This window comes from Lepisosteus oculatus, chromosome 28 (genome assembly GCF_040954835.1).
Source record: "Lepisosteus oculatus isolate fLepOcu1 chromosome 28, fLepOcu1.hap2, whole genome shotgun sequence".
In the NCBI taxonomy this organism is placed as follows: Eukaryota; Metazoa; Chordata; class Actinopteri; order Semionotiformes; family Lepisosteidae; genus Lepisosteus; species Lepisosteus oculatus.
In genome coordinates, this window is record NC_090723.1 from 464401 (window position 1) to 487154 (window position 22754).

A 22754-nucleotide genomic window follows, 5' to 3' on the forward strand; every position below is an offset into this window, starting at 1 on the left:
TTTACACAAGACAAGGAACTCAGAGGCTGTGCGCTGTGCGCCTCTTATGGGCTTAGGCGTGACATTTAAATCATTTTACATGTGGGAGAAGAGAAATCTCGTGAGTCCCGGAGAAGGAAGGGGGAAAGGTTGTAACGGCGGGTTCGCGTTTCTGAGGGGGACACAGATTTCCGGGGACGCTGAGTTGGAGAGGTTCGCCTCTGCAGCTCCCGGCGCCTCCAGGGAAGCTGACGGGAGGCGAGGCCGCGCTGTGATGTGGGCGCTGCAGGGCGGGGGGCGCGCAGATGAAGCTACTCCGAAGAGCCGGGCGCCGGGCGAGAAACAGGAAGGATGTGCCTGGGTTTGCGAGAGCACCTAGCCGAGCGTGTGTGAGAGTGACTGAACAGCACCGCGGATATATTTAGTTTGCGGCTTTCTGCTCATTTGCATCAGATGTCTTACCGTGATGCTGAAGAGCAGCCCACGTTCACAGCGTCTGCATCAGACGGTATACAGACGTCTTCTTCAGTCAGTCTAGCGCCCAGAAGGAAGTCTTAGCGCCGGTCCTTAACGGATGTCCAGGTCAAGCTGTCGTGCAGCACACACCGAGAGACAGTTCTGAGTCAAACGTCTCCAGTCAAACTCAGTCAAAATTACTTTTGTCCTCTCCGGGCTCCTGCAGTTCTAGAGACGACCTGTCTGTAAACGGATAGCTCTGTAGCTTTACAGTATTGCATAGAGCTCCGAAACTCACCGACGTCTCTATCCATACTATTTCAGCTAGTTATAATCCGCAGTGTTGAATTCAATTAAGTACAAACCTTGTAGCGATATTTAGGAAGGCGTTCATTAGGAGCTCAGTTCTGGTTACTGGTCTGTATTGGCAAAAAAAAGCTCTGATGTGTAAGCGTGTAGTTGTGTGAAAACGGCTGTTTCTTCCGTTGCTCAGTCTTATTTTAAGACCATTCATCGTTGTATATGATTGTACATTTCCACAAATTTCTTTCTGCTGACTTCTTTGAGCTGAGGTCAGTAAGCCTGATAAACATGAAAATGGGTCATTCTTTCATCCCCAGCTACCATCTCAGGGGTATGCTCACTTTTCGTGCAGCTCAACCAACACTGTATTTCCACTTCATTAAAATAAACTCTGATGGAAACTGTGCTCAAGGAACGTATCGGGGCCTGAGCTCATTGTGTGAGTCCATTGTGAAGTGTCTTTCCATTTACAAGCTGTTTAATCAGCTCTTTTTCCCTTCAGTTTTTTTCCTATGAGCTGACCTTTAACACTGCTGTGCTTTTCTGTACTTGTTGAATGTCTCTGTTTTTAAAGGTTTAAAAAATAGTTGTTATAAAAATTCTGTGGTTACCATGTTCACACCAAAACCAACTTCTATCCTGTAAAAGGGGTGTTTTTATTATTTGCTGTCACTGCTGAGGTGAAATGGCTGCTTGGTTAGTTGGGAGTGATCATCACCAGCAGTGCTGCCTCAGTGCTTCTGTAGAACAGAAAACAACAGGTGATGTTGTGAACAACCCCAGGAGTTTAGAGATCAATTTGAAAACAGGACTCGGACAGAATATTATATAGGGTGTAACTAAACCCACGTTAGGTGACACAGTCATAATGAAACTATAACAAACATGTTGTGGTACTAAAGATCAATAGGTAGCCACTCCTTGGAGTGGTGTGTGTTTTTGTGTAGGGTCTAAGGTGTGTAGAGCACATTTTGGGCAGAATTCAACAGCAGAATGCTCTGGAGCACACTGCCCACTGCACACACCTCTGCTGTGAGCATTCTGAGAAGCTGAATGCTTTTCAGTCTCAGGAGCTGCTGGCTGGTTGTAGCCAGGGGGCTGACAGTGAAATCAAGCACCTTTGGACCCGAATGTCTGTTGAATCATCTCATTTAAAAGAGAAATTGCTTTATCTGCTAAAGTTGCCTGAGCTCCTACAGCATTATTAAGAAGTGGGGACTGGTTAGCGCAAGGAGAATGCAAATTCTGGACTCTTAATGGGTTTAAAATGAGATTCCAGAGGAACAGGGTCTGAGCGCACCTAAACCAGCAGGCAGAAAATGTGCACCATCGATTCACCACACTCTGAGATCCACCCTGGACAGTCGGGGTTTCATTTTCATTTGTCCATAAAACACCTTCTACTCGTGTTCCTCACAGGCCCATATTGCTTGGCTTCATAGGAAAGAAAGAACTTCCAAAAGCCTGGAATTTGTTTTTCTTCAGCTGAAGGGACTGGGCTGATTTTGTTGAAGTTGTACAGTACAAAACATGCTGAAACTAGTTGCAGGATTTTAGAAAGGTCATTTGACTAGATTATTAATTTCACATATTCAGGTTTTTTTTTAAGCTTAACCCATGCAGTCTTGGTGTGATGACGAAATGACTCAGCGGTGAGGGATATGATCAAAGGCCATTTCCCTTTTTTTCGGCCTTCTCCACTGTGCAATCTGATATCAGCCGCTGTACTTTGCCCGAGACCGGAGCGTCCTCACTCATGCAGCACATGTGACGGCGGCTGGGCTGTGCAGTGACATCAGCTCTGTAGAAATGTGATGTGCGGCAGTGCCTCTGGGCAGCACATGACCCTCAGCTCAGTGTGCAGAAGGAGACAGAAGAATAATGGAGGTCTGTTGGCCTGTCTTGACTCCAGCACAGCACTGCATCTTTAAGCACTGAGTGGACGTTAAAACCACACTCCAGGTCTCGCATCCCCGGGCCAGTGCTGGGCGCGGAGCTTCGGGGGCTCTTGAGCACCTGCGCGGCCCCAGTGTCGTGCCACCCTGCCGTCCTTCCCAGCCGGTCTCCTCCTGCCTCCCCAGTACAACCCCCCCAAACCAGGCCTTGACCAGGAATCTTCAGAGACCTCCAACTACGGCGCTCCTTTTTCCTGGAAAAGGAATCTGCTGCTTTTTCTCCACACAGATCTCCAAGCCTCTGTGCAATTCCTGGTCTGCTGGTGGATAGATTTGAACTGTTTGCTATTGTTTCCAAGAACAAATGGGAGATAAGACCATTTTGAAACAAAAGATAAACTTTCCTGCAAATTAATTATGACAATCCTTCCCTCCCTTAGATGGACACCAGGTTGAAATGTTGCACTGGTTCCAGTTTTGTCATAGAGAGAGCAATGCTGTTCTCTTCCCCTGGCTCAGACTTCAATCTGAACTAGAAGCTTGGAAAAGCGAAGAGCCTCCTGTCTTTCTCCGGCTAGCCTGCTGCAGTAAGACAAGCCTCAGATCCAGTGCGTCCCTGGCTCTCGGTCGGCGTGCTGGTGTGCACCTGTGCCAGCGCACAGCACTGCCGGCCTGCACGCGCATTCCCGCTGGGCAAGACACCCGGACTGCCCTTCTCCCTGCTTCCAGGTTTGGGCTGGTGTTCAGTGACGGGGGGCTTTTTAAGAGGAGGGAAATGGGAAGAAACCACACATTGGACCAAGTGGAAAAGCATTTGACTGCAGGGCTGTGAGGAGCACTGGCTCAGTGGACAAGAGACGCCTACAGAGGCCAAGCGGGCATCCAGTAGGGTTCGAGGGAGACGGGCACGTCAGGGAGACAGACCCTGGTGTCAAGGGGTGTCTGCAGGGAGTCACATGGATAAAGCGCTGGGATGCTGGGGCTGCACTGGGACTCTGGATCACGCTGGTCAGAAGGGGGCAGCAGAGAGCTCTCGCTCAACCCCGGCTAAATCTGGGAGATGCAAACGTCTGATTATGTGGAGTGGATTTTATGGTTAGAACTAATGAATTAATAAATAATAGGTTTATTCCATGCTGAAAAAAAGAAGAAAGAGAACACAACGTTTCGGCCATGGAGCCTTCTTCAGGTGGAAAACGTTGTGTTCTCTTTCTTCTTTTTTTCAGCATGGAATAAACCTATTACTTGTTCCTTTGCAGCCTACACATGCTGACGCAGCTACCCACCTGAACTACTAATGAATTCATGTTGCTAATTGACAACACACCAAATTAGTATGCAAATTATCCTTAAATATTGGACATTTTCACACTATTTCCAAATTGTTGATCGATTGACAAATTAATAATGATTACAAAAATAATTCCTCGACAGGGGCTGGGTGCAAGAGAGTTTGAGGACATTCGGGAGCCAGGAGCTTGGGAGAGGAATTTGTATAAAACTGAGCTCTTCGGCTTCTCCTCAACAACAACAGGGAATGTTCCTCGCCAGTGAAGCTGTAAACTGTAAATATGCAGCCCTGCCCAGCGCATCAACACACACTGAGGGGTCCGACCGGCTCCGGCTCCTTCACTGTCACACAGGCTTTCCCTGCCGCTGTCGAAGTTCACACGCTTCAGACACAATAATATTTCGCACATTATAGTCTAACATTTAAGTATTAGCGACTATTAGTTTCTACTAATAATTTATTAATTTTTGTCATCAGTCAGATCTCCTGTGCGAAAATCAGACATCGTGTCAACTCCCTGCAACTGCGGTCACGACCTTTACCCCGGGATGTCTGAGTGAAACTGCACATTTCTCTTCGTGACAAAGCCGAGTCGCAGTCGCGCCGGGAGCTGCGGTACCCAGCCCACATCTGAGTGGAAAAGGCGCAGAGGAGGCGGGAGGGAGAAGGTCGCCGCAGCCCTGAGACACGGAGAGAGCCGTGCGCCCCTGCCCCTCACACAGGTGACCTGCGGAGAGGCCGAGCGCCGCCGGAGAGCGTCCCCGAGCAAGAACCCGCAACACCTGTGTTTGCATTTTGAGTTAGACTGCGGGGAACGCGCCTGCCGCGGGTTTCATCAGCGCGTCTGTCGCTAGATGTCAGATCCTGCGACCGGCGGGGCGGTGAGTCTGGATGTTTTACTCCAACTCGGGATTCCTGAGCTCCTGGGCTCCGTCTCCAGGAGAGGGAGAGCCGGGAATGCGGTGGGATGAGCACCGCCCCTCTCTGAATCCTCCAGGAAAAGGGGAGGAGAGAGGGGACGAGCAGGAATGTGCTGTCTCAGAAAGGCTGATAAGTTGTGCGATTTGGAGTTTGTTTCGGGGGGTCGGGTGTCGGGACGCGTTGCTGACTGGGGGGGGGGCTTCGTGCACGAGCGACGGCCGGGGGCTGGAGGCAGGAGCTGCGCGGGCGCGGCGCTTGAAGGCGAGACCACCCGTGACAGCGCCGGTCAGTGCGGTCCACGCCAGGCGGCGGCAGTGCGGAGTGGACATTCTGCACATCGCTGCCGGAATTCCCCAGGCATGGGCAGTGTTGGCACAGCTGAATAGTGTGTCGTTTTTAAAACGCTAATGTGCTTGGTCTTGTTTTTGAGTGGGATTTTAATACCAAGCTTACATCAACTAGTTGTTTCTGCAGCAGGATTACAAGTCCTGCGACGCCTTTCGTTATATTTTAACTGTATAGAGTTAACAGATCAAGAGAGCGCACCGCTCGCTGAAGCCCGGAAAATACCTTTTCACGGGAATATTTTAACAATGCACGATTTAAGATGATAAATCATTACTATTCATGATAATGTATGGGACATGTAAAGCTAATTATAAAGGGTAAATAATATTCTAAGTATGAAACAAATCAAACGACAATAGTTATATTGAAGCCTCTGTGTAATATGAGTTTCCTCTTAAATTGTCACGCCGAAAGAAATCACAGATTATCACGCGATTGTAACACTTTTGTTATTTAAGAAATTCCCATGGGGAAACTAAGAATATTCTGAGTCATGTTAATGTACATGTATCTAGGTAGATAGACCACAGAGTATCGCTTGAAACTGAAACATATTATTCTTGTTATGCGCTGCATTACAAGATAAATGATGTCTACAAAACTGCTCATGCGTTTTCTTGTTTCGCACAGTATGTATGCAACTGCGTGTTGTTTCAACTTGAATTTAACGTTAAAAAATGAGACTACAGAGTCTATGTATGCAAAGAGAATATTACTATTATATATTAATAATTCCCTTTGACTAAAAAGGTCCACTCTTTCCAAGGTACTTAAAGTAATAAAGGAACAAATAACTGATAGTTTTGGCAGCAGATCAAAATGTCTAAAGAACTTATATATAAAATAAGACAGTTTGAAGACATTTCTGCCAGTACAGCCTGACTTGAGCGAAGTCGGTTCCTTTCGCTTTCAGATCAAGAGGGTTATTAAAGGGGGGGTCCGGCGGGCGCGAGCACGTACGCGCGCGCTCTCCTTCAGCTCGCGGAGGAAGAGGAGAGAGAGAGAACAGCGCCGCCGGCGGCGGTGCGCGTGCACGCGCCCCAGACGGCGGCCCGGGCAGTCGGGCACGGGGACGAGCGCGGGACGGCGCGCGGAACCAGGCCGGCCACGTAGCGCTGAAGCCGGAGGCGAGAGAGAGAGAGTCTGCGAGCAAAACACGGGCTTTCCGAAACCCAGGAATAAAAGATCCCGCACGGAACAGCGTGTCCCGGAAAAAAAACAAACAAAACAACAAAACCCACGGGCGGCAGCGCGCAGACGGGAGAGCCGAGATCTGTTTTCATGTGCACTGGTTTCCTTGTGCAACATTTTCTCTGCATGAAGCAGAATGGGGGGAGAGGGCGCTATGGCCGTGGGTGAGTAGAGAGCCACAAGTTTATTTATTTTTGCATTTAGCAAGATGGCAAGATGACAACAAAGAGAAAGGGGCGCTGCGCCGTGGTCTGCGCGGCGGTCGCGGGTGGGGGCCGAGGCAGTGCGCTCGGGTCGTGCGGGAGGAGAGGTCTGTGGCGAAGTGTTTCTGTTTTTGTTTGGAAAAAGACAGGAATCCCTTTTCAGTACCCCTCCCACCCCCCTTCTCTTTTAAATGTTAAAAAGCAGCCCTGGGATCGGTCCTCGTCTTGTCGGTTAATCTCCCAGAGCACTGCCGGCGGAGCCGGAGCTGCGGAGATCGAGACCGGGGTCTGAAACAAGTGGAAGTCGCTGCTCTGACCTGCGGGTGTATTTATTAATATTTAGTGGGGTAACACCTCTTTATGTGGAGAAACGCGCCCCTGCAGGGTGTCGAACGCTGATGGCGCGTATTCCTTATTCTGCAAACTCTTCTGCATTTAACTTCCACACTTAAAACAAAACGGCCTGGCTTGTTTCCCTTTTTAACCCTTTATCTGCGCCGGTTTTCCCACTAATTTGTGCGCCTTGGCAAAGCCGAGGGCGGCTTTCCGTTCCCGTGCAGCGCTGGTCCTGCCGTCTGCAGCAGAGCGAGTGTTCCGGCCCGAGCGGGTCTGGTCGTGCTGGGGAGGCGGCTGTGGGAGCGCTGGCGGTGCCCAGTGACGGCTGCAGCCGCCAGCTAGGCCACGGCATCCGTGTCCGTCTGCAGAACCGCACTGTTATTTTCTGCGGGACGAGGGTAGCTCGCTCAGCATTACTCTTGCTAGTTTGCCGTGCTTTTATTTCTTGAGCACACGTTTTTTTTCTTTAAATGATCTAATGCACTGGGGTGAAAGAGGCGCCGAACACAGCCTCCGCCGGAGCCGAGCCGCCTGCTGGGGCGCAGCGCTCCCGGCTCCCGGGCTCCCGCTGCCCCGCTGTCCCCCGGACCTGCCCGGCGTCCATTGTCTGGCGCTACGCGGTGTTCGTGATGGGCATGGTGGGGAAATACCCCCAGTATAGACGCGGCGGCGGCGGTGAGGAGGGGGTAGGACATCGGTAGGCCACGACATCTACCAAGTGTTTTGCAAAAGTGTTCGGGCTTGGGCTTTTTCGTTGTTTTATTCCCCCTACTCTTCCTCTGGTCGAAACCCAGCGCCGGTTTCACGGTCAGCTGTCGTTTGCTTTTTGGGGTTTGCACGGAGTGTTCTCGGGGTGCGCAGACCGACTGCAGGCGGGTGTAGAGGGACGCGCCGCGTACAGTACGTGTGTCAGCCCCTGGCAGACTGTACGCGTTCCCAGGCTGTCCTGAGGCCTCGCTGGCTGTGTCTGAGGCAAACCGGTGAAGCCTGCCACAGTGTCGAGCAGCTAATCGCTAGCTGCACGCCAGCTGTCTGGGTCCCCCGAAAGTCGAGGTGAGAGCGCTGTCAGCCGGCCTGCGGTGGCAGAGTTTTTAGGGGACCCTGACGTTTTGTCGACATGACTTGAGCATGCTCCTGCTGCACTCGCAGACTTGCTCCAAAGTAGTTTCTCAAAACTTTTTTATGCCATGATTTTCATTACATCATTTTCAACCAAAACCGTAATTTAAAGATAACTCCTTAAATACGCAGTCTTCATAGTATTGCTTTTTTAAAATAATACTACAGATTTTAATTGCTTCAGAGATCTGTAGTTGGGCACTGTTTGAGTAGGTGGACAGTGTCAGAGAGTGACAATATAATGACAATACACACTTTGGGGCTCTAGACTTGGGTGAAGTGTTTCATTTTGTTTCTGGGGGTACCCAGAGTCTTTGATGACCCCCCAGAGGACTTTACATGCTTGAGAGCACAGCTCCCAGAAAATGGCAAAATTCCGATGAATTTAAATATAATGGATCTTTTCAAAGTAATGCTAGTTCTTTGCCCCTAGCTTTTGTCTGCCTGTGTGTGATGTTTTCTCCTAAAGCGGTGATAATCTTTGACCTATTTTGCCGAGATCGTCAGGCTAGAGAGGGTGTGTGTTCATACCCGCCTCTCAGAGATTCCTCAGGTTTGAAGCCAGTTAACAGTCGCCCTCGTTAAACTTCCGACAGTGGCGTTCAGAAGCAGGACCCCAGTTTAATGTTTTATCTGAGGAGCTGGGGGGCGGCCTCTGGCAATGTTTAAGCTGGCCATAACCGACTAAACCCAGAAAGGGAAAGGACACACCTGCTGTATGAGAGTGGAGCCGAGGTCTTACTTCGTGTGGCTTTGAGATTTCTGGAAGCCCCACCGGCCAGGCTGGAGATATTGCAGATATGTCCCAGCCAGTGGTCGGCACTCGCTTGGCTAAATTCGCACCGTTGGCACAGGTCTGTGGCCGTACTGTCCCGAGCCTAAAGCCCTGAATAATTCTCCTTGCCTCCTCGGTGTGGGACATCCAGTATCCTGACTCGTGTAAGTCAGGGCTGGAGTCGTGTGGAAACGTTTCGGACGTCCGGTGAAAGGCTGGGGTGATCCTCCGGTGTGTCCAGTTGTCTGACCAGAGTCGACCGTGAGGCTGGGGTCTGTGACTCAGCCTTCGGACCGCATGTCCTGGCACCTGTGGGTCTTCCACGTGCCAGCAGGTGACCCACGGAGTTTCCCTGGAGCTGCCCAGGACAGGTGGACGCTGGGGTGGTCAGTCACGGGGAGCTCTTTCACCTCACTTGTGAGTTTGTTCTTCTTGAGCCATGAAACCCTTGTTCCTCCGACATCATTCCAGAGCCCATCCTCCAGTAATCCCCCAGTCCATTACGGTCGCTCTACCTCATGAAAGTAACCAGAAAAGTCTCCGTCTCCCAAGCAAGCACAAGCAGGGACGAGATCTTCTTTCTTACTGGCACATGACAGGCTGTAGAAGCCCATGGAGCAGAGAAGTGTGATATTCCATACTGGCCACCAGTCTGTTTTCCCCAGTTTAAGGCAAGCCTGTTGTGTGCACACAGGGCGTCATGTCTCTGGTTTTTGTGCTCGTGTGGAGAAGAGGGGGTCTCGGGGGGGTTCCGCTACGTCAGAATGTTATATTTGGGGCTCCACATCACCTCTGTGGCCCACATCCCTCAAGCAGAGGCCAGAGAGCCAGAGTGGGGTGTCCAGCAGTGCAGAACCCCACAATTACAGGGTGTCCCCCTAGACTTCCCTTATAAATAAACTGTTAAATTAAAGAAAAGGCACCTCTTGTTGGTTTTGCTTCAAATAAAGCCACTTCTGTCCGAAAGCTGCAGGTGCAGCTGCACATTGGCTGCCTTCAGCCCCTGGACCGGGTCAGTCACATGCGTTAAAAGGCAGGTCCTGGGCAAACATGTAACTCAGTTTGTGGTCCTTTTAAATGAAAGGCTTTCAGTGTTCTTTCTGCATGAGCATGCACTTGGCCCTTGAGTTATACTGTGTTCATCCTTATTCGGTCTTGTCTGCAGTTTTTTTGTCTAACCTTGGAGACTTCATACAGACTGTCCTCACTGGGCTCAGTGTATGTGTTGTGTTTTATAGCGTTGTTTTTAGGCTTTGTGTTTTGAAAGTATTGCACTTCTGCTCTTTGGTGGTCACCTGGCCTGTGTGTTTAGCTGGTGTCCTCTCTAGCAGCACAGACATTCGCAGGGCGCTGGCCTGGACACCTGCAGTGTCCCCGAGCTCCTCCTCTTCATCAGATATAGGGAGTCCCCCACTAACACCAGGACAGTCAGGCATGTGTCCAGGCCCTTCTGAAACCAACACGTTAATAAACCTTGCTAATAAATCTGACTATATTTGGGTTATTGCTTTTAGATTTTTGCCTTTTTTATGCAGACGTTACATTGGAGTACAAGTTACAGAGAAAAGGAAATAATGACAGCGGTCACTAACAGAAGTGTGGCCCTGTGAGCTCTGGGAGTGGCCAAGCACCAGGCTTGTTTCTCCGAGAAACTGAGGTTTTATACAATTGTTAGAGCTTCTATATTTGTAAATTTCTCTTCCTCTCCTTGTTTCTCTGAAGCCGGGAGCGCAGTCAGTGTCGTGTAAGGGTTAGGGTGAGTGCTCGGTCGCACGCGGCCCGGCCCACTGGTGATGGATTCACAGCACAGCGCCCGAGGGACTTGAGCCGGTCGAGACGTCGGCCGCAGGGCTCCGGAGGTATCAAGCCCTCAGGACAGAGGGCTGAGTCCTTGATCTGGGAAGTTCCAGCCCAGCGGTCCGTGTGGCAGGCAGAGCAGTGAATTCGTAGTTGTACAGTAGCAGCACGAGATTCATGCACTGAAGCAGAGATTGTGACACTCGTGTTTGAACATTGCAGCAGAAATACCGATTTGAAGAGCTGTGTATCGATGTGTTGTGTGAAAAACTGCTGTAATTTGTGACAGGTCATTTTTAACCTTTGCTCCAGCGATGCCAACATTTGATTATTTGATTTTAGTGCTGCAAGAAAAATGCTTCATTCTCGAGAATGAATGTGTGCAACTTTGTTTTGCAAACAGATTTTTATTCCAGATGGGTTTATCATTATTTTGGCTAAAGCAGAAGTTTCTAAACCGTGTCAGCGATGCAGAGATGGCTGGAGCCAGAACCGGCATGTGAATGTTAACCTGAGGTTTCTCGGCTCGCGAGGCTTCTGTGAAACAACCTGAGGGTCTGGAAAGAGTGTGGGGGTGCCGCCGCCCCCGAGCCTCGCCTCGCCGCGCGCTCTGCGCTGTTCCAGCGTGGGCGGAGACCCGCCCTGGCGCCCCCTCCTGCCTGTCGGGTGGAAACCCCTGGCTTCACGGTAGAGTGGCAGGGCTGTATCTCGAAGGCAGCATGCCTTGGAATGTGCAGATTCAGGGCAAACCATTTCAAGGAAATAGGACCACACTGACCTTACACTACTGGTCTCGTATTCATGCCTACAGTTAAAGTTCTTCAAAGACAATTGTACATTAGCTGTGCACAGTGTTGGCTTAGAGGCCCGCCTTCTGAATGACAGAAAGAGGGACGCAAGCAGGTCTCGGTGTTGGCTGCCTGTTCGCTCTGAGGCTGGTTTTATTCAAGCTAGACGAGCTGAGATCCGACAGCACCCCCGTGCAGGAGGAAGTGACAGCTCTGGCCTTCCTCTTGGCACGTGGGGTTTTCTAAAGGCAGGCAGGCCGACACTCTGAGCCTTGTACTGGCCTGTGAAGGTAGAAGATCAGGGTCGAGGCGACAGGGTTCTTAGTGTTGCTGGAAATTTGACAGTAGACACGCAGGATGGACAGTTAAAGCTGGTTTGTGGGTTTCGTTGTGCTTGAATAATTCAGACGAAGTTTCTGTATGATTCATCGTTGCAATATGAATTGCTTTCGCACTGAAGCAATCACGTCTTCTCGATGTGTGGTCTTCAATACTATAAGCTCATGGCTGGTTTTCACCCTCGCTATACCCCGACACCCTCGCTGTACCCCGACAGTGCTGTTTGGATTGTAACAACCAAATGAGCCCTGGAACTTCCTGTTTGGGATCTAGACGATTTTTCTCCTGATACCCCATATAAACCTCGGAGTAGCACAAGGACCAACAGTGTATTTAAAACAGTTATTTTGTAACAAGATCTGCTGAATGCAGTTGCAGGAATTGGACAGGGTTGAATATTTCTTGTTTTTTATGTTCGCTGTCAGTTTAGTCCTGTTTTGCTGTAAAAGAAACAATGCTGTTTATTTTTCAAGTAATTTTGGAATTAGTTGTCAAATTCAGGCGTGCAATCAGATGAGTGAGTGCCGTGGGTGCCGTCTGAGACAGATGAATGTGAATAAGCCGTGCTGCGCTCGACCTGGAAGTGAAAAAGTTTACTTTTCCATATATGAATCGACAAAACAGAAGTGAAAGAAACGCCTCCTTAGGGAAGAAATTCAAATGGACCCAAAATGGCACCAGAAGAGGAGAGAGAGGGAGAAGAAATGCAGAAAAGGACCAAGTCAGTCAGTTCATGAGCGGGAATCATTTGCGAATTTGATTTCAGTCCAGAAAATTTAACCAGAAGACACTGGTCCAGAGCGCACAGAGCCCTTCCCCCTGCTCCGGAGCGCGCACAGAGCTCCTTTCCATGTGGAAGTTTTCCCCAAATTTAGGTCCTACTGAGTGATTACATTCCTCAGTATTTATATTGTAATTCTTATAAAATTATCTATGAAATTCGTATGCAATATGCAATCTCATTTTTTTTTATTTCCAGTAAGTTATTACATTGTATTATTTAACTGCACTCCATGAAAGACATAGGTAAGCACAACAAGCATCATTTATTTGTTTATATATTGTTTTCCATCAAGATAAAATAGCTCAGATGATAAAATGAAATGATAGATAAAATGTTTTCAAAAGAAATGTTTAAATTCACAGAATATCAGATCTTCAGCTCAGTAAGTGGAGGTAGTTCCAGCTGCTGTTTTGACAGCCCAGGCGGTGTGGACTGTGGTACGTGTCGAAGGCAGCTGGATGTTTCTTCCCCTGTGGCTGGTGTCGATTGTGGGACTGGGCCTGTAGTTGCAACACTAATCAAAAGGACTTGCAGCCTGATAGAAACAGCATTTGTGATCATTTAATTACTTTTGCTAACCACATGAAATAGAATGGCTCCCCACTTCAAAGTTAACGCTTCATAGCTACTGAAATGACATCTGACTCATTTCTTTTAAGAATGGATTTTGACTAACGATGTTGCATAACCCTGCAGCCTGCTGTGGTCGAACAGGGCAGGTTGCTGTGATGTGTAGCATCGCAACGGTGTGCAGCCGCTCCCTGCGGTGGGGGGGCATCGGGGGGCTGCATTGCCTTTGGAAGGTGGGGGCAGCATGGGGGCGCTTGACCCTTGTCAACTATCTTGAGTCTCACCGGTGCCTGTACCTCACGGCGCTCGTTGTTCCTGTCACTTCTGCCCTGGGAGGCGAGGCCAGGGGACAGCCGTCGATACGTAGGCCTCACTCAGTGGAGAGAATATTTGGTTGAAAAAACTCGAGGGAACGAATCTGGGGATGTGTTAAAGAGCTGGCCTGTTCCAGCTCTCATACTGTGATAAGAACAGCGGGACTTACAGTATACATCCAGGAAAGCGCATTGTGTTCTTATCAATATCACGCAACTGGTCGTATCGCCTTTTCAGGTTAATGTATGCAATGTGCTGTGTGTAGCAGCCTGCATTTAAACAAGGGCTGGGTGCAGTTGCTCAAGCCCTCGTTATAGTGGGGTGATGATACATCCTTTACTCCTGCCGAGTGGATGCATGTAGAACGACAGTGTTAGAACAGAATATGAGCAGAGAAGAAGAGCTTGGACAGTACCTCATCACTGCCACTGATGCTCTGAGAGGCTGCTTGAGAACACGGATGAGCTCTGGGGGGCCCTCGTCATCATGGGGGCAGGAGGCTTATTACCAGAGACGACTGATAGAGCAGCTGTAGTGTTGTTTTTTCACTTCCTTGTTTTTAGAGCCATTGTGAACAAAAGTTTTGGATCTTGGTGTTTGGTTACGTAAAATGGTTAAATGGTTTCAGTGTTCTTATTGTGATATTTTAGTTCTGTAAGTAAGAAGATAACCTGGAAGTGTGGGGAAGTGTCATGCAAATGCAGTTTAACTTTGCAGGAAGGTGTTATGACAAGATGGAGGCCAGGTAAATATCACCTTCATGGGTCGTTGCACTGAGGGATGCTGGGCAGGTCTGGGGAAATTCAGTAACGTTTATATTGTGTTGCAGTTTTATGCCACTTATTAAGAAAATGATAATCTCATCTTCAGATTGCAGCGGTGTTCCGAGAAAGCCCCTGCCCCCCTGCTCTGTGTGCAGTGGTTTGTAGTGACCCCTGAGGTAGGGGGTGCTGGTGATCGCTTTCCCCTCTTGGGTGCCATGGTATCGGGACCTCAGCAGCGCCCCCCTGTGGATTCCACTGACCTGCCCTGCTCCTTCAGCGTGCCGACAGGCGGCAGGGAAGCTTGGCGAAGACATGGAGCCCCTCTGAGCTGAGCTACCGCACAGGGCGAGGACAGAACCCCCTCCCTCTGAGGGAGAGCAGGAGTCTGTTGTCTCTCCCTCATCCCCCCGTTTTTTCAGACGTGTGTTAAGGAATATGTTGTCCAGAGGATTGTGTGCTTGTTTGTTTAAAGTTCTCTTTTTCCTCTTGCTTATCAGATGCGCTTGGAACCCTGTTTTGTGTTCGTGTGGCTGTGACAGGCTTTTCTGTAGAGCAAGGCCACGTGCCTCCGTTCGCAAGCTCTCGCTCTGCCCCGCTGTGTCGCCCCGTCGGGACCAGCTGAGAGCAGACCTCTGCCCAGGCTGGCTCTTCAAAAACAGCGCTCCCAGTCACAACGTCTTCCGCTAATGACATTAAAAAGTCATTCATGAAGACTTAAATAGTGATTTAGTTAATGAAACCGTTTTCAAAGTGGTCTATGACTTTTGCTGATGGCTGCCACAAGAAATACACAAGGTCAAAATGATCTTCCTAAATTACGATCTGAACAGCTCTGAAAAATTCCAAAAGGATTATTAATCTGCTAGAATATCGTACCATAAAAAAATTAGGTCAATTGATGTTTGTGTTCGTTGTAGAGGCATAATTGTCGTGGTTCAAAGGGGGCTCATTTTAAAATGTAGAAAGGACAGGGCTAGGCTCAGCCGACTGCAGCCTGTCCTGAGATGTCCTCTGCTGTGAGAGTTCCCCAGACCTAGAGAGGCACTCCCTGGAGCCACTAGCTAAAGCGCAGTGGAGTCACAGCCCTCTGCTGTGCAGCTTGTCAGTCACGCGAGTTCAAACCTGCTCTGTTTGAGGAACTTTGAGAGCAAACAGCAGAAACCATGGGGAGAAATCTGCAGATCCTTGGTAAACACCGAGTGTGTTGTCATTGCCTCAAGTGCTGTGGCTTGGAAGCAGTGCCAGAGAAGAGGCTAGATTCTCTTGACTGAGACTCTCCTGCATGCTTCTTGTGCAAAAACGAATCTAGAAAATGAGTTTGCACCCTTTTGTGTATAGCGGCGCTTTGACTTTTGCGCACATTTGTCCTTGTGTCCTTGTGTGGAGGATTTAGCCTGTTCCGTGGGAGTTGTGTGATGCCGACAGCTTTTCAGTCATTCCCAGAGGACGCCCTCAGATGAACAGTGAAACAAGAACCAAAGGACACAAGTGGGAATTGTGCGGATGTGCATTTAAAACCGTTACAAAAGAACGGCAGGTTCTTCGGTACACACACGTCCAGAATGTGCAAGGAGTTGAGTGTCCAGTGGGAGCCCACGGCTGATTGGGAGTTTGCTCAAGCTGCACACCGAGCTGCCGGGCGCGAATCAGGGAACTGGCTGGGTGTGGGGTTTTCACATAGCGGCTTGAGAAGGTTCCAGTAGCACCCCTTCCTCATACAAGAAATTGTGTATGGCCAATAAAGTGACCTGATCTTCTCTTCTCTTCAGACTGCACTGTCTTTGGCACAGCAGAGGTCAAGCAGCCCTGCGGTCTGGCCTCTGTGTGAGAGGTCACTGACTGGCCTGCGCGGGTCACCTGTGGCTGCGGGCAGGGCTGTGTCCAGGAGACGGCCTGGAGCAGAGAGCAGGGGGCTGGTCTCGTGGCTCTGGTGATGGCCACTGTCTTGGATTTGAGCGGGGGCCCAGTGTTCTCCAGGAGCGGCTCCTGCTGCTGTCCCTGGCCTGCCGGCCCTCGGGGGGCAGCTGCCTCGCTCGGATTTTGGTGTCCCCTTGTTTTCCCTGCTGGGAAAACTGACTTGAGTTTTCGGGGCGCTGACTGGGCGCTGGTGTGGGTGTTTCTCAGCTGAGTGCAGGAGGAGTGGATCGCCGTGAAGTGAGTGTCCCCCGATTCCACTCCTTCCCACGAGGCATCATGGGGAACTGTTGCCACCTCAGCGTCTTGCCTTTCCAGCGTCCAGAGGAGTGGATCTCTGGGCTGGGGGTCAATTGGATCAGTAGTCCGTATTTTGATCTTTTTGAAGCTGCTGGTCTTTTGTTCATGCTGATGACCGGGGCTTCCCTGGGTGCAATGTCTGCCTTCAGGTGTGTTGAGAATTACTGCTCATGAGCAGCTTCCTGCCTTAACACAGCTTTGAAGTTTCATGTTGACATGTTGCTGTTGACCTGTTTTTTGTTTTGGTTGCTATTTCTAAACATGTTTACTTGCTTTTGGTAGGAACCAATACTTTCCGTTGATTTTGAAATGGAAGATGTCTTAATTGCAGGGCTCAGTCGGGTTGTGCCCGGTTACTTTCAGGTTCGTGTCAGACCTGTGGCAGTAGTGTTGCTCCAATCTGACCTTTGACCTCGTGCCAGCTGTGAAACGTGTCCTGTGTCGGTGTGGGTATTCTGTACAGATCTGGTTTCCTGCTTCCACATGCCCCCCTCCCCAGAGCTAAACCAGCACTGCCGAAGTGGACTTTCTAGTTCTGTAATGTGTTGCTCTTTTGGCTAGAAAAGCCTCTAGATAAAAAAAAAAGCCTCTGTAAGTCTTGCGCTGCATGTCTGTGGCCTGGTGTCTGCTGCGCTTGGCGACGGTGCCTGGTATCTAAACCAGTGTTTAAGTGTACTTAATGAGGAAGAAGCCGTGGACGTTTGGAGAGAGGGTGGGATGAAATTAACACACACCCCTCCTCTCCACACAGCCTGGGACGCTGTGCTGTCCGGAATGTAGTTCTGTCGGAGAAATCCTCAAGCCATGTCAGCCTCTGGATTATCTTTTCTCCTGGTCTTTCAGAGACCCGCTGCGGCGGCCCGGCTCGCACCAGCAGGTCAGCGGTCTGGAGCAGTCCGGGGGGCCGCTGTGTGTGCAGCTGGGCCCTCTTTCCCCTCCACGAACGGAGCTCTCGGCACTCGGCCCGGGCCTGCAGCCTTCCCTGGAAGAGCTGTGACATGACGGAAGAGATTTGATTGTTTTCAAAGGTTCATAAAATTAAAAGTTTGTCCCACCCACCCCTTGCCAGTGGCAAACTCTGTGCTGCTCAGTGGCAATTAAATGAATATATAAGTTGCTGGATATTTAATTAGCCGTTGGAAAGACAGTTATTTTATTCATCTTTTCTAATAAAGCCAAGTAATTGCACACAGTCTGTGTGCTGCAGTTGGTGTGTAGTCATTAACGGATGATTGTAAAACTGGTAAAACACCCTACAGGAAGCAGACCTTGGGTTCAGGCTCAGTGGTTGTGCATAGAAAGGGTTAAACATAATCTCACATCTTCAGCAGGATACAATATCATTCGCACATTGTGTAATGCTTAAACTGATATTTTCTCATTCCAGCATGCTGCGATATGTGAATACAAGTTAATAATCTCAGCTGGCAACAAAGTTATCTCCTCTTTGCAGTTCCCCTTTTCAGTTTTCAGTTTCATAACGGTGATGGGGGAGAAACTGAACATCTAAAACCTTCAAAAAGTTCAATTCAAGTCGTGTGTGTGTGTAGATATAGAGACTTAAAGAGACTGATGAAGTTGCTTCTAAGTTGTTTCTACAGTTGTGTGAAGAGATGCCTTTCTTGTGCAAAGCAATATTAGTAACACAGAAGTGTTTTAAGTTTGAACCCGTAGTGCTTTAGCAGTATAAAGGGACTGAGTTCCTCCTTAGTCTGCTGCCTAGATTGGGGCAGAGGGCTTTGCAACATCTCCTGTTTCATCCCTGGAGCCTGAGCTCAGGCACAGAAACAGGAATTTGCACACAAGCTGTAATAGACATTATTTCCAAAAAACATTTGAGAAATTGTCAGACCAGAAGTGCACACAGCTGCAGCAAAATACTTTTTGGTTATGTTGTCGGCAGCTGTTTCTGGTGCACTGTGGGGCTGAGAGTTACGCTAATTGCCATTTTGTTTCCTTTGTTGGATGTTTCTGTTGCAGAACGGACCGTTATTCTCTTACTGGCTTAAAAAACTCTTAAAACCTTGAAAGGTTGCGGTTATTCTTTCAGAGGCTTGACAATTTTTTTTGTAGAACACAAAACGATTATTAAATCTTTGAAAGCCTCCCACGCGCAGAGCTTACCTTACGGTTATCTTACCTCCACGCAGAAATCTGTTTTTTTATTCTTTAAAAGGAAATAGTTGCACGGAGTTCTTTGAATTACTCATCATGGTAGTTTCAGGTCTGCTTTCACCTGTGCTTGTGGTACACCTCTGACCCATAGGCCAACGACTGCTCTGTGAAATACTTCATCTCCAACCAGCCTTCTGTCTTATTTTATCTGAAGGGAAGAGGTTTTCATGGTAGGTATAAAGGAGCCCTATTGAAAGATTCTTGCGTACAGCTTTAATGATTCAGACACAGGATTGCAGAATTAGTAGATTTAATTTTTAGATGGAGCTGTTGTTTCTTTTGGTGTATAAAGGCTGGCTTGGAAGGAAGTTTTCTTGTGGGTTAGGTAGTTTGTCGAAAGGTTTCGAGCGCTGACTCCTGATGTTTGTCAGGTGTACAGGTATAAACCTTAACGGAGCTACACAGCTACAACATGTGCTACAGTGGGGGGCTCACTTGCTTGTGCTGGAGTCAGATTTGGAGAAGCACAGTCCCTTTTCCCCACTATCAAAGTAGGTATCCCGTTGATGTCCTCTAGGAGGAAGACGGGAAGAAAATGCTTTTAAAACTCGGGACAGGAGGCGCTGCTTTACACCGAGGGCAGCGGGAGCGTGAGACAGTTGTTCGGCCATGTTCTTACAGGAAACCAGGGTGAGATTTGATCAGAGGGTCTCATCCAGATAACTACCAAATGAGCCTGATGGGACAAGTGTTTCCTCTCCCTTGTAAACATTATGTTTTTAACCTAAGAACCAAGCATCCCGATTCTGCTTCTTGGGCAGCACTCATAAAACAATGGAATATATAAAAATATCAGTTTGCTGCACCTCACTCCTGATAGCTGTGGACTTCCAAAAAAGAGAAAGCAGCATCCTCTGGCCACAACATTAGGAACCCCCCATTGCTGTGCCTCTGGGAGCAACATAAGACATTATGGGAATTTCACAGTGTTGTGAAATATTTTCACCTCACATTTCATCCCCTTCCTCTAGCTGAGTCACTCTCAGCTGAATTGGTGATGAGGCTGATGGTGTGAGAGATCTAAGTGCACATTCTGTCAGTTCCAGACAGTTTTTAACAGTCCTGAGATCGGGGGATCGTTCTGGTCAAGTAGCCTAGTGAGGTTTGCAGAAGACGCCAAGACAGTAGTCTTCGTAGAGACTGTGGTGAAGTGGGATAGAAGCAGCAAAAGAACTTGAGAAAGCTTTAGAATCCAAGACGAATCAGGCACCTGACAGGTGAGGTTTAATGTACAAGAGCAGAGTGCACCATGCCAGTCGTAAAAACAAATTAGATACTAGATGGGAGTCGCCAAGCTTGAAGAAGCTGTTTGTGAAAGAGAAACGTTAACATCTTCCAGGCAATGTTGGAAAGGAATATAAAAGTTGTAGCCATACAGTATGTAGCTAAAAGTACAGAACTTAAAATCAAAGGATGTTATACTAAAACTGTACTCCAAAACGCCAGATATCTTTTATTTCTATTTATTCATTTAAAATCCTCAAATGACCTGAAAAACTAAAACCCGCAGACTTCTTCAAGACCAATACTGATGTACCGACACAGAATAACAAGAATCATGATCTTCAGAACAGGTGAAACATGAACCAGAGCGCACAAGTCGAAACTGTTAGTCAGTCTCAAGCTGAAAACAGGAAGCGCTTCTTTACACAAAGGGCTGTGGGAGTGGGGAGTGTAGCTAGATGCTGAGCCACATACGCTAAATGGACCGAATGACCTCCTCTTGGTGAGAGAAGGTCTGTCTCCTGATCTTCAGGCCCAGCATGCACTGCCTTCAAGCCTGCCTTTTGTGGAAAGGAGTCCCCGAGCGACTACCAGGTCTGCGCCACATCGTCGCACTTCGACCCACGGCGGCCAGCCAGCTCGTGAGCGTCGTCTGCAGCAGCTCAGCTCCAGCGGGCACACACTGCAGGGCCCCCGTGCGAAAGTTGGGGGGAAAATAAAACAAAGCCTTATTTTGGCTTCCGTTCCAGCCGAAACATGTGAAAAGGATTTTTGGTCTGCGCTCAGAAGCTTGCAGCAGGAAGTCGTGAACGATTGCAGAAGAGGTTGACGTGAGCAGCACTGGAGGTGCTGTCGGGGCTGGGATGTGGAGGCTGTGAGTGGGGCGGGGCGGGGCAGCGGCGATTTCCAGCCAGCGGTGCTGCGGACTCTGTGGTCAGGTGGTTACAGCTCACTGCCGGGAGAAAGTGCTGCTTTGGCGACTCAGCCAGTCTTGGGAGCTGCTCAGCAGGATGCAGCTCTACGAGTGTGGGGTCTCGAGGAGAGAGGAGGGGCTCTCTTATGATAATCAGCTTGTTTCCCACTTGTTTTCATCATTCAGGGAGTCGATTGAGCCTGAGGACTTGGGCTGACTTGTCAAGTTAGAGAGCTTTCGTGTGAAGCACAGAGTGTAGAGAGACAGATCGCTTTTTTAAGCACAGAGGAAATAATTGGAAGGACGGTGCAGAGGAGAGCAAAGGAAGTGTTTGCAGTTGCCCACGTACTGTAGAAAGCTGCGGTTCAGTGTGAGTGTAAACAACAGCAAACTGTGCACAAGTGCTGCTCTGCAAGAGCAAAGCTGAAGCAGACAAAATACCTTCACTAACCAGTAAAGCTTCAGGATAATCCCTGAACTCGATTTCCATCTTCAAGAAGCATGTCAGTCTTTGCAGGGTTTCAGAAACAAAGGTAAAGATCACCAAGTCCCACAGTGGAAAAAGAAACGAGATATTAATAATGACATATCCTTCCATGTGTGCTTTTAGGGTTTCTGAGTAGAGGTGTGCTAGAATATTTATCTAGCACAAATATTACTATTCATATATAATCATTTAGTGATGTTTGATTTTTTTATTTAATAATGCAGGAAAAAATGAAAGTTACTTCTGCACTGCAAACAAGAGCATATTCTATAACAAGGCTGGTCACTAGTCATGGTTGATGGGCTCTGTCTAAATAGCCTGTAAGTGGTATTTTCAGCAAGGCATGACAGCAGTTACTGTGATATGTTCATTAAATCCTTTCTCAAATAATTTAGTCATAGCTGTATAGTTCACAGAAATAACTATATGTGTAGAATTCACATCAACACTTTCTATTTTTAAAAGTGCTAATAATCATTCTTAATGAGAAATCGTGTTAACGTAATCTGTCCTCTGACTTGCAAGTATTATTTTCTTTAAATCAAGAGATTGATATTTGTAACTGAGTAGGTTGTTACACGTAGGCAGATTAGTAGTAACACTGTCAATTAAGTTTAGCTCCTTACCTCTGACAGGTTTTAGGTAGGTAGTCAATGTGAGTCAGTGCTCTTGGGGAAATATGGTCACTGAAATAGATCTGCCTACTTAACTTGAAAGTCTGTGTTCGAATTTGGTTCAGAAGTTTTCTTCATTCTGAACCACCAGTTTGTCATGCATACAATAAATAATTCCATGTATTATCAGCATCTTTAAATTCAGCGACTGCTGAAGAATCTTTACAGCTGAATTTAGCTTTGCTTTCCTAAAATTTACTATATTCTTCTTAAAACTTTTGTCTGATTTCTGGTATTGTCCTGAGGCCGATACATGAAAGAAAACCTAAATAAAATTTCAAAATTGCACAGCCCTATTAGGTCATATTGTGCACAGCCTCATAAAAATACATTGATCACCCTAACTTTCCAGCTTTATTTCATTGTGTTTTCTGAAGTAACAAGCAAAAAATGACTTATCATTCTGTTCCCCCTAAGGCAAGAGTTTAAAGTGTTGGCTGAACATTTGCTTGTTCCCTAAATATCATTGTATTCTCTTAAGTTTCCAAAGGGAGGGGGGTTGTATTGCTCTGTGAGCCAGTGTCATAACTGCAGTATCTCGGCGATCGCAATATGGAATTTCCTGTGCCACACTCTTACAATGACAAGTAGATGTGACATTACTGATTTAACACATTCAATAGTGAGACCAGAAGAGTATTCACTAGTACTCCAGGGGTGAAATATATTTTCCTTTAATGATTCATCAGTATATTTAAACTTAGTGACAGCAAAACATTTCTCTTATGTTAAACCTCAGTATAAGTCATAATAGTGTTTTTATTCAATATTAACTTTTTTACTCTGCACTATAAGAATTAGAATTAGTTATGCTAAATTAATGCTAATTAGATCAGCTTAAAATAATCTTGAACCATGTCCTTACAATTTAAATTATCCTAATAAAATATTTA

General features: G+C 47.9%; 1 protein-coding gene across 3 annotated transcripts in view; it reads left to right on the forward strand.

The window, feature by feature from the left end:
• Positions 1-4506: 4506 nt before the first annotated feature.
• The window catches only part of znf652 (zinc finger protein 652), a 47797-nt gene continuing 29549 nt past the window's right edge, over positions 4507-22754 (forward strand). Inside the window, exon 1 of one of the 3 annotated variants that reach the window (XM_015361972.2) lies at positions 4507-4805. The gene's annotated coding sequence lies outside the window, so the exon portion shown is untranslated. Of the gene's footprint in view, positions 4806-6220; positions 6549-6665; positions 6695-22754 lie in introns of those variants that run through there. The other 2 variants (XM_006638089.3, XM_015361974.2) reach the window with 2 other exon arrangements.